Source organism: Dasypus novemcinctus, chromosome X (assembly GCF_030445035.2).
Source record: "Dasypus novemcinctus isolate mDasNov1 chromosome X, mDasNov1.1.hap2, whole genome shotgun sequence".
Classification (NCBI taxonomy): Eukaryota; Metazoa; Chordata; class Mammalia; order Cingulata; family Dasypodidae; genus Dasypus; species Dasypus novemcinctus.
In genome coordinates, this window is record NC_080704.1 from 159,843,161 (window position 1) to 159,853,786 (window position 10,626).

Consider the following 10,626-nt stretch of genomic DNA (forward strand, 5'->3'; position numbering starts at 1 on the left):
GAGAGGATGTGGAGAAATAGGAACACCCCTTCACTGTTGATGGGAATGTAGAATGGTACAGCCTCTGTGGAAGACAATTTGGCAGTTTGTCAGGAAGGTAAACATAGAACTACCATATAATCCAGCAATCCCTCTACTAGGAATATATCCAGAAGAACTGAAAACAGGGACAGAAACAGACATTTACACACTGATAGTCATAGCAGCATTATTCACAATTGCCAAAAGATGGAAACAACCCAAGTGTCCATTAACCAATGAATGATAAACAAAGTGTGATATATACATACTATGGAATACTATGTTGCTGTAAGAAGAAATAAAATGGGGTCACCTATGACAACTTAGATGAACTTTGAGGATATTATGCTGAATAAAATAAAGCAGACACAAAAGGACAAAAATATTGTATGTTCGCACTAATGTGAACTAAATATGACTAACAAATGGGATTATGGCTGAAAGAGGTCGTCTAGATGTCAATTGAAAGAAAGCTAAAGAATAATTTAGGGACTGAATAACTTAGGGAACCCAGCGGTGTGTGAAGATTGTGGTTAATAGTACAAATACAAGAATGTTCTTCTATGAACTAGAACAAATGTATGCCATTATTACAAGGTGGTAAGAATATGGTGATATGTGGGGAAAATACAATTAATGTAATTTATGGACTATAGTTAACAACAATATTATAATATTCTTGCATTGATGTCAAAGAAGGCATTACAGTAATACTAAGGGTCAATAATGTGGGGTATGGCATTTTTTTCTTTTGGACTAAGGAAAACATCCAAAATTTTACTGAGGCGATGACTGCACAAATCTGTGATAAAAGTGAGAGCCACTGAGTGTACACTTTGGATGGACCCTATAACACGGTGAACCATGTGGTGGAAGATGGACTGTGGTTAACAATACAAATGTGTGTTCTCTCATGAATTATAACAAATGTAAAATACTAATGGACAGTATTAATAATAAGGGGTGTATGGAAAAAGTATACCCAATATATGCAATAGGCCATAGTTGTTAGCAATATCGTGATGATGCTCTTTCATAATTTTTAACAAATGTTCCCCAAAACATACAAGGTGTTTGTGGAGGGGCAATGTATGGGATTTCTGCACATTATGCATGATTTTTTTGTAAGTTCAGAACTTCTCTAATAAAAAGTATTATAATAAAAAGAGAGAGAGAGGGAGAAAAGTGATCCAGATGGTGTTCCCAGCTCAGTCTGTCTCCCATCACTCTTGCCATTCCAGAGGGAGCGTGTCCCATGGCTATGATTATTTGCCTTAGTGCTAGCAGTTACTGTCTGAGACCTATGGTTAGCCCAAGGTGAAGATATTAGAAGGGTGAATGAAAAACCTGTGGAGATGGCACATCTCCTTATTAAACTAACTAGGGGTGAGGTGTATGTGTGGGATCCAATGCATGAAGTATCATGTATCATCCAGTTGAGAGCATCCCCAGCTCCAAGACAGTGTTTGGACCTGGGGAAGTGACAGCTCTAATGAAACGCTTGGTGATAGTCACCCAGGGGAATTCAGAAGTTAAGTGAGCACTTGTAGCACTTTTGGTTTCTTCCATTTAGGTAGAAGGCCCTGGCAGGGGGAAGACTCCACATTTTGAAGCAATGAATGTGACCCTCAGGAACTTTGGTTCATTCATTCACTCATTCAGCAAACAAGTACTGAACACATGCTGTGGAAAAAACAAAAGAAAATGACACGTCAATTAATCCAGGCTATGGGTTGAGCATGTTGAGGAGGAGACAAGTTTGAGAAAGTTTAAGGAAATTAGCAACTGTGAAAGGGTGGGGAAGAGGCTGTAATGATTTTGAGTTCTGAAGGTTGTTAACTAGGTAGAAGCTGTGCTAATCTGAGATTGAGGATGAAGGAGGAAGATTTGGTGGTGATTAAAGCCAGGAGTAGAGATGAAGAAGGATGTGGAGGATGAGGTCCGTGTGGGCCATGTAGATGGTGAGGTTCAAGGAGCTGTCCAAGTGCAGCTGTCCAGTGGGCAGTAGGAAACATGGGTCTGAATCATCGGGAGAGGAGCCTAAGATGGATTAGGTTAGACCACATCAATAACTGCCATTTGAGGCCATAGGTTTCATATTATAGGATGTAATCCCCTCTCCTGCAAACACAATTGGCAAGAAAAATTACACAAAGCTTAATAAATCCTGGGAAAACTTTAAAAGGAAAAAGTACTCACACAGAAACCTAATCAGTGAAAGATTTCTTTTCTTTTCTTTTTTTGTTACCAGGGGCCAGGACCTTGTATGTGGGAAGCCAGCACTCAATCACTGAGCCACCTCGAGCTGGCTGTTTTGTTTGTTTTTTCAGGATGCACTGGGAACCAAACCTGGGACCTCCCGTGTAGGAGGCGGGACCTCAACCGCTGGAGCCACATCTGCTCCCCCGGTTCTTCATTAAAAAATTACATATATATGCCCAAGCCTATGCCTGTATTTGTGGCTCATATTATACATACAGTTACATATTGTGAGAATTTCAGTCTTACGTCTGTATCCTCAGATCACTTTTTTTAAAATTAATTAATTTATTTCTCTCCCGTTTCCCCCCTACCCTCCCACCCCGGTTGTCTGTTCTTTGTGTCTATTTGCTGCGTCTTCTTCTTTGCCCACTTCTGTTGTTGTCAGCGGCATGGGAATCTGTTTCTTTTTTTTTTTGTTGCATCATCTTGTTGTGTCAGCTCTCCATGTGGGCGGTGCCATTCTTAGGCAGGTTGCACTTTCTTTCGCGCTGGGCAGCTCTCCTTACGGGGCACACTCCTTGCGCATGGGGCTCCCCTACACAGGGACACCCCTGCGTGGCACGGCACTCCTTGCGCACATCAGCACTGTGCATGGGCCAGCTTCACATGGGTCAAGGAGGCCCTGGGTTTGAACCGTGGACCTCCCATGTGGTAGACGAACGCCCTAACCACTGGGCCAAGTCCGCTTCCCTCAGGTCACTTTTTAAGACTCTACTCATGGCATCCTTTGTCCAAGCCTGAGCTTATACCAACGATACCCAGACACTTATCTCCTCTAAGCTTCCATATCTGGTTTAGGCAACTGGCAGCTCAACAGTAACTAAAATATCTCATGACAAGCAAAGCACAGCACTGGAAGACATCTTGATACTAGGTACCTGGGGGCCAGGACTTTATGATTCATCTTATAGCTAACTGGTGGACAGTGGTTGTCAGAATTTTAGACATGGGACTTTTCATTCCTTTTGAAACCTTCCCAGAAATCCAAGCCATGAACACAAAGTCCTCAGCGAAGTTTGGTGGAAGTGAGCACAGTAACCCCAGAGTCCTACCCACTAAGAAGCCTTTTATTCCTCTCAGGAGAGTTGGCCCTGGCACCCAATCACAAAACTCTAGAGCCTCCCCTGAGCACCATTTGGGAAAGCTCTATGCTAGAACATGTTTCTTCAAAGTTGGACTTCATCATGCTCTTGCACAGGCATTTATCTATGTGAACCCCATTCTATTCAATGCACTGAACCCCAATTAAGTTGCCTGGCTTTCCAGCACTGTCAGCAGCTTGGAAATATCAATCTCTACGTTTTCAGCATACCTCATCATCCAATTTCTTGTTTCCCCCACTCCTCATTGCCCATCCCACCCCAGACTTAAACCTAGACTTAGACATGTGTTTGTGTATTTTGTCCCCCTATCCACTTATTTATTCTCTGTTCTCAGCACAGAACTGGCTACTTTGCCCGGCAACCCACCATCCCCCTTAGAATTTTTCACAGGCACTTCCTTCCTACTGAACTCAACCCCTCTCTAGACCGACTTCTTTTCTGGCCCTGTTTCAAACTCTCCTCTTCAAAAGAGGCCCCTAATGGTGTAAATTTCCCTTTAAGCACTGCTTTAGCCAAATCCCAGGAATTTGGATGTATTTCGTTTTAATTCAGTTCAAGATATTTTCTGATTTCCCTTAATACTTTCTTTTGAAATAGGGGTTAATAAAAATGTATTGTTTAATTTGCACTAGGTGTAACCCATACTTAAGAAATAGAAAGTTCTGCTTCCCCTCCTTGAGGGTGGAATACCTACATAAATGATTTGGAATTCTTCAACACTGGAAATATATCTCTTCTTTATTTATTCAATCATGTATTTATATGAATGTGGACTTGTGGATATTTATTTTATACCCTGGGTTATAATCCAATACTACTTTACTTATTTTCTTGCTCAAATAATTCTATCTTTGGCCATTGGGAGATCTTGTCCTTTTGGTATTCACCTATCATTTATTGGGACTTTAGGGGGCAGGGATTTAATCACTTCCTTGCATTCTGACACTACAAGATGTTCCAGACTCATCTTGTGTATTTCTCAACCCAGTCCTAGAGTCAGCCATTTCTCTAAGAAACATTTTATTAGAGAATGGTATTAAAAACTAAAAACTAGAAACTAGGTGTGCTCATTGCTACAGGGATGTCTTTGCCTGTCTGGGTCTGACAGAACAAGGGAATATATGAGTGTAGACTAACCCATAAAAATATACATATCTACAAATATTTCTCTATGTAACAACTGTATCTATATTAAGACAAACATAAGTTCATATTGATGTTTAATTCATTACCACATGGCTCATTCTAGCCTTTTCCCTTGCTTATCTATACCTTTCACTTCAACAGTGGGAAACTTGCCTCTCACCTTCCACCATCCCTTTACTTGATTATTTAATTCCAGTATCTATGAATGGCAATATAGGGATCATTAACCCATACCCCTGTGGGAAACAACTTTATCAGCTAGAACATAATGCCTATGTATAGTTTCTTTTACTTTTAGTCCAACAGACTCCACTCATTTACAAAGTTGCTTAGGTCAGCACATTTCCCCGAATACCTTTCAGTGATGTTGTTTCATACATGTGTAATACAGTTAGATTGTTTTTTCACCCTCTGTCTTCCATCCTGTGAACCCCAATCTCTTAAATGACTTTTTAAAATTTGCATTTACTCAGGCACAGTCTTTATGCTGTAAAGTTCTATGGGTATTGGCAAATTCATGCCATATATCCGCCATCACAATATTATACAGAATAGTTTCACTTACCTAAAATATCCTGTTCTTCACCTATTTAACCTTCTCCCTGAACCCCTGCCAACTACTGATTGTTATGCCATCTCTATTGTTTCAACTTTTCCAGAACGTCATATAATTGGAGTAAGAGTATGTAACCTTTCCGAATGGTTTCTTTAACTTAAAGATATGCATTTAAAATTGATCCATGCCTTTTCTTGGCTTGGTAGCTCACTTTAAAAATGATAGAATGGGGAAGCGGACTTGGCCCAATGGATAGGGCGTCCGCCTACAACATGGGAGGTCTGCAGTTCAAACCCCGGGCCTCCTTGACCCATGTGGAGCTGGCCCATGTGCAGTGCTGATGTGCGCAAGGAGTGCCCTGCCACGCAGGGGTGCCCCCACGTAGGGGAGCCCCATGCACAAGGAGTGCGCCCCATAAGGAGAGCTGCCCAGCGCGAAAGAAAGTGCAGCCTGCCCAAGAACGGCGCCGCACATACGGAGAGCTGACACAACAAGATGGCGCAACAAAAAGAAACACAGATTCCCAGTGCTGCTGATAGGGATAGAAGCGGTCACAGAAGAACACACAGAAAATGGACACAGAGAGCAGACAGCTGGGGGTGGGGAGAAGGGGAGAGAAATAAATAAATAAATAAATCTTAAAATAAATAAACAAGTAAAATAAAATGATAGAATGATATTCTGTCATACCAGTTTTTTATTCATTTACCTATTGAAGGACATCATGGTTGCTCCCAGAGTTTGGTGATTATAAATAAATCTGCTATAAACATTCACATACAGGTTTTTATGCAGACATGATTTTTTTCAAGTCAGTTAATCCTTATTTTTATTGAAAACATTTTTTAAAATATATTTTTATTACAGAAGTTCTGAACTTACAGAACAATCATGCATGTGTGTAGAATTCCCATAATAACACCCTTCACCAATACACTACACTGCTGTGGAACATTTGTTAAAAATTATGTGATAATATCATCATATTATAACTATCATATTATAACTATGGTCCATACAGTACATTTGGCATATTTTTCCATACCCCCTATTTTTAACACAGTGCATCTTTGGCATTGATGCAAGAATATTACAGTATTACTGTTAACTATAGTCCACAGGTTACATTAATTGTATTTTCCCATGCTTCTCCACATTCCCACTACCCTGCAACAGTGACATATATCTGTCCTAGTTCACAGGGCATTTTTGCATTTGTACCATCAACCACAATTCTCACCCACCTCTAGGTTCACTGTTTTATTCAATCCCTAGATTATTCTCTAGCTTCCTTTCAGTTGACATTTAAATCCCTAGACTACCCTTTGCAGTCACAATCCCATTTATACACCAGCTGCTTTTCACTATAATGGGTTACCATCAATGCAATCCATTTCCACACATTTACAGTCAAGTTAATTAAAACTTCTATATGCATTAAGCATCAGTACTCCTTCACAGCCCTCCTCTTATCTCCTGATAATCTATACTCGAGATTTAAACTCCATGTATTTATTCTTCATATTTAGTTCATATTAGTGAGACCATGCAAAATATGTCCTTTTGTATCTGGCATACTTCATTTAGTGTACTATCTTCAAGATTCATTCATGTTTTCATATGTGTCCAATTTCATTTCTTCTTACTGCAGCATTGTATTCCATTATATATATATAGTACATTTTTTTTTAAAGATTTATTTTTATTTATTTGATTCCCCTCCCCTCCCCCGGTTGTCTGTTCTGTGTCTTTTTGCTGCGTCTTGTTTCTTTGTCCGCTTCTGTTGTCATCAGCGGCACGGGAAGTGTGGGCGGCGCCATTCCTGGGCAGGCTGCTCTCTCCTTCGCGCTGGGCGGCTCTCCTTACGGGTGCACTCCTTGCGCGTGGGGCTCCCCTACGCGGGGGACACCCCTGTGTGGCACGGCACTCCTTGCGCGCATCAGCACTGCGCATGGGCCAGCTCCACACGGGTCAAGGAGGCCCGGGGCTTGAACCGCGGACCTCCCATATGGTAGACGGACGCCCTAACCACTGGGCCAAAGTCCGTTTCCCATAGTACATTTTGTTTATCCATTCATTGGTTGATGGACATGGGTTGTTTCCATCTTTTGGCAATGGTGAATAATGCTGCTATGAACATTGGTGTGCAGATGTCTGTTCGTGTCACAGTTTTCAGTTCTTCTGGATATTTTCCTAGTAGAGGAATTACTCGATCATATGGCATTTCTATATTTAGCTTCCTGAGGAATGTGCGGACATGTTTTCAAATCAGTAGGTAAATAACTAGGAGTGTGGCTGCTAGATCATATAGTAATATTATGTTTAGATTTGTAAGAAACTGCCAAAATGCCTTTCAAAGTGGCTATGCGATTTTGTATTCTCACAAGCAATAAATGAAAATTCCCATTGCTCCATATCCTTGTCAGCCTTTGGTGTAGTTACTGTTTTGGATTTCAGCTATTCTAATAGGTGTGTAGTGGTATCTCATTTCTGTTTTGATTTTCAACTCCCTAAAGATGATGCTTTATTTACTTGCCATCTGTATATGCTTCTTGGTAAGGTGTTTGTTCAGATCTCTTCCCCATTTTTTAAATTGTGCTGGGCACTTTAGTAGATACTTAGATGAAGATGAGAATTCTTACCCTCAGAGTACTCTCCACTAGGTATGTGTATACAGGTGCATGTGAGAGAATGAGGTGAATAATGCGGATTATTTTCTCTGCTCTATTGTTAATGATATAAAGGAAGTATTCTAACACAATGCTACTCAAATGCAATCTGTGGAAAGCACCATCAGCCTCACCTGGGAGCTTGTCAGAGATGCATATTTTTGGTTCCTACTCCAGATCTACTAATCAGAATCTCCAAGGGCAGTACCCAGGATCTGTCCTTTGACAAACCCTCCAAGTGAGTGTTACACACACTAAAGTTTGAGTACCACTGAACAACTGTGTATTGTAGATTCAAAGAGAGGAAGGGTTACATCCGATACGTGCAAGGAGAGTCTAGCTCAGGCAAGCCACTATAGTACTACTCAATTAAATATATATTGAATTTATAATAAATTTTAACTACCAGAGTGAGGAGATTGTAAATAATGTGTTAAGCAATGAGGAGTCCTTGATGATTTCTGAGCAGTACAATGACATGATCTTAGCTGTGGAAGCAGGAAGTAGGTCAGTGTTCACTATTCATTCTAACCAAGTATGCCATTTCCTGCTCTTAAAATGATGAAGTTCCTCTCTGTTGCTGAAAGACCATTTCTCTAAGTATTCAGTAATTAAGTAATCCCAATTTAAATGTACTGGCAAATTCATTAGTTTGTGTCATTTGCACCCCTAATTACCACATGTGTTAATAACCTACATGAAGATCTGGTTTAACCAGTATAAGAGCCAAGTCATTTAAGTTACACAAATTGGGCAAAAAACTCTTGTTAATGGAGTAGATATTTGCATTTAATCTATGCTTTTGAAACTGTAAGTAATTACTGCTTAGCTATGGAGAGCCTAAAATGTAATTGTCAAGAGGCATAATTAGTATGAAAATCAGCATCTTATAAATCTCTGCCTATCCTAAATCATATACCTAGACGTCTAGCTTCTATATATTTTAAGAAAGTTTCCTGCTTCTTTAAAATCAAAATATTAATTTCAACACATCTCTTGGAACTTAGAAAGTACTTTTGGATATAGCACAATAGTCACCTAGCATGTGTGACTTAAAAGGTAAGTAAATTTGCTATAGTTTGTGAGAGAACATTCCAATATTTGTTCTGTTAACCAGAGTCCATCATCCTCCACAGGATTCCCTGTGTTGTACAGTCCCATGACTTGTACAATCCATTCAAATTGTACACTCAGTGGCTCTCATTTTCATCACGGAGTTGTGCTGCCTTCACCTTAGTCAATTTTAGAAAGTTTTCATTACTCCAAAAGGAAAAATCCCATACCCACTTATACCCGCTATTGTTAACCCTTAGAATTGATATAGTATCTTCTTTGCCATTGCTGCGAAAGTATTACAATGTACTGTTAACTATCAGCCATAAGTTATGTTGTGATTTTCCCATGTATCATCATATTCGTAACACTTGGTAATAGAAGATCATTCTTGTATTTATATTATTAACCACAATCTTCACCCACCATCTCAATCATTATGTTATACAGTTCCTAGATTATCCTCTAGCTTCCTTTCAATAGTAATACAGGGTGTTAATAATAGGGTGGGTTTGGGGAAAATAGATCAAATGTGAGCTATGGACTATAGTTTGTAGTAATATTTTGATGATGTTCTTTCATCATTTATAAAATATGTTCCACAGCAATTTCAGGGGTTGGTGGTGGGGTGATGTGTGGAAGCCCTGTATGTTATGCATGTTTATTTTGTAAGTTTACAACTTTTACTGTATATGTATTGTTTATCTATATCCATGTATGAATGATATACTTCAATAAAGTTTTTAAATTGAAAAACGGTAAGCAATTTAAGCTGGGTGGAGCTTATAAAATAACGTTACATTCTATTCAGCAAGGATTCTTAAATTTTAAAGAATTTTGTTATTATATCAATAAGATAAGTATCATAACATCCATAATATATTGGCAGGATGTTGGAATATTCTCTAGATTTGGTACATAGGGAAATAGGAATAATAACTTGCCATAAATGGGAGAAGGCCAAAATTGTGAAGCCATAACAGTGTAGTTAACAGAACCTCGTAGGACTTTCACTTTCCCTTGCTTGGTTCTTCACAGGCACCATTGGAGAGACCCTGAATCTTGACTTGGATATATTCTCATTCTGATGTCACACACCTTTCAAAGATCACCCCAGAACTTTATCAATGGCACACTTTCTGTCCTTCTTTTCAAGTCCCTTTCATTAAGACTGCAGCACTTAATGTTTTGAGGTCATGAACCCATTTCAGAATCTGATGAAAGTTAAGGAAAGTTTTGTGAAGAAAATTCTCTCATATATGAATAAATCACATCATTTTGCCTATATTTCCAAGGGTTGATAGATTCCTCCCTTCAAGTCCCATCTACAATTCTTCTACCAATCAATGACACTCAAAATCCTTCCATTGGCAGATATTTGTTCAGCAACCAGACCAAGTGGCAAGATGCCCTGAGTATAGTATAAAGCATATTTTGCCTCAATTTCTGTGGCAAAGACTAGATAATATAGTAACTTTAAAAATCTTTGGATAATTTAATGAACTATTGAAGAGTGTGCTTTGAAAACGGAGCAGGCTGGCAGCAAAAATTTCTTTCCAATATTTGATACTCCGTCTGACTAACTTCTGCTTACTCATTGATTAATGTGTTTACCTGTCTTCTTTGTAAGTGTAGAGCTGAATATCAAATTTTCAGCTGACTCACTAATGGATATTCAAACACACACTCTTTTTTAAGTGCTAAGTAAAAATTTATATTTAATGAAATAAATGTAGGCAATGGGCAAATTAAACTTGTAGTTAATGTAATCATTACTGTGAGTTTCTTCTTAGGTTGGTAACTGGAATTTTTTTTA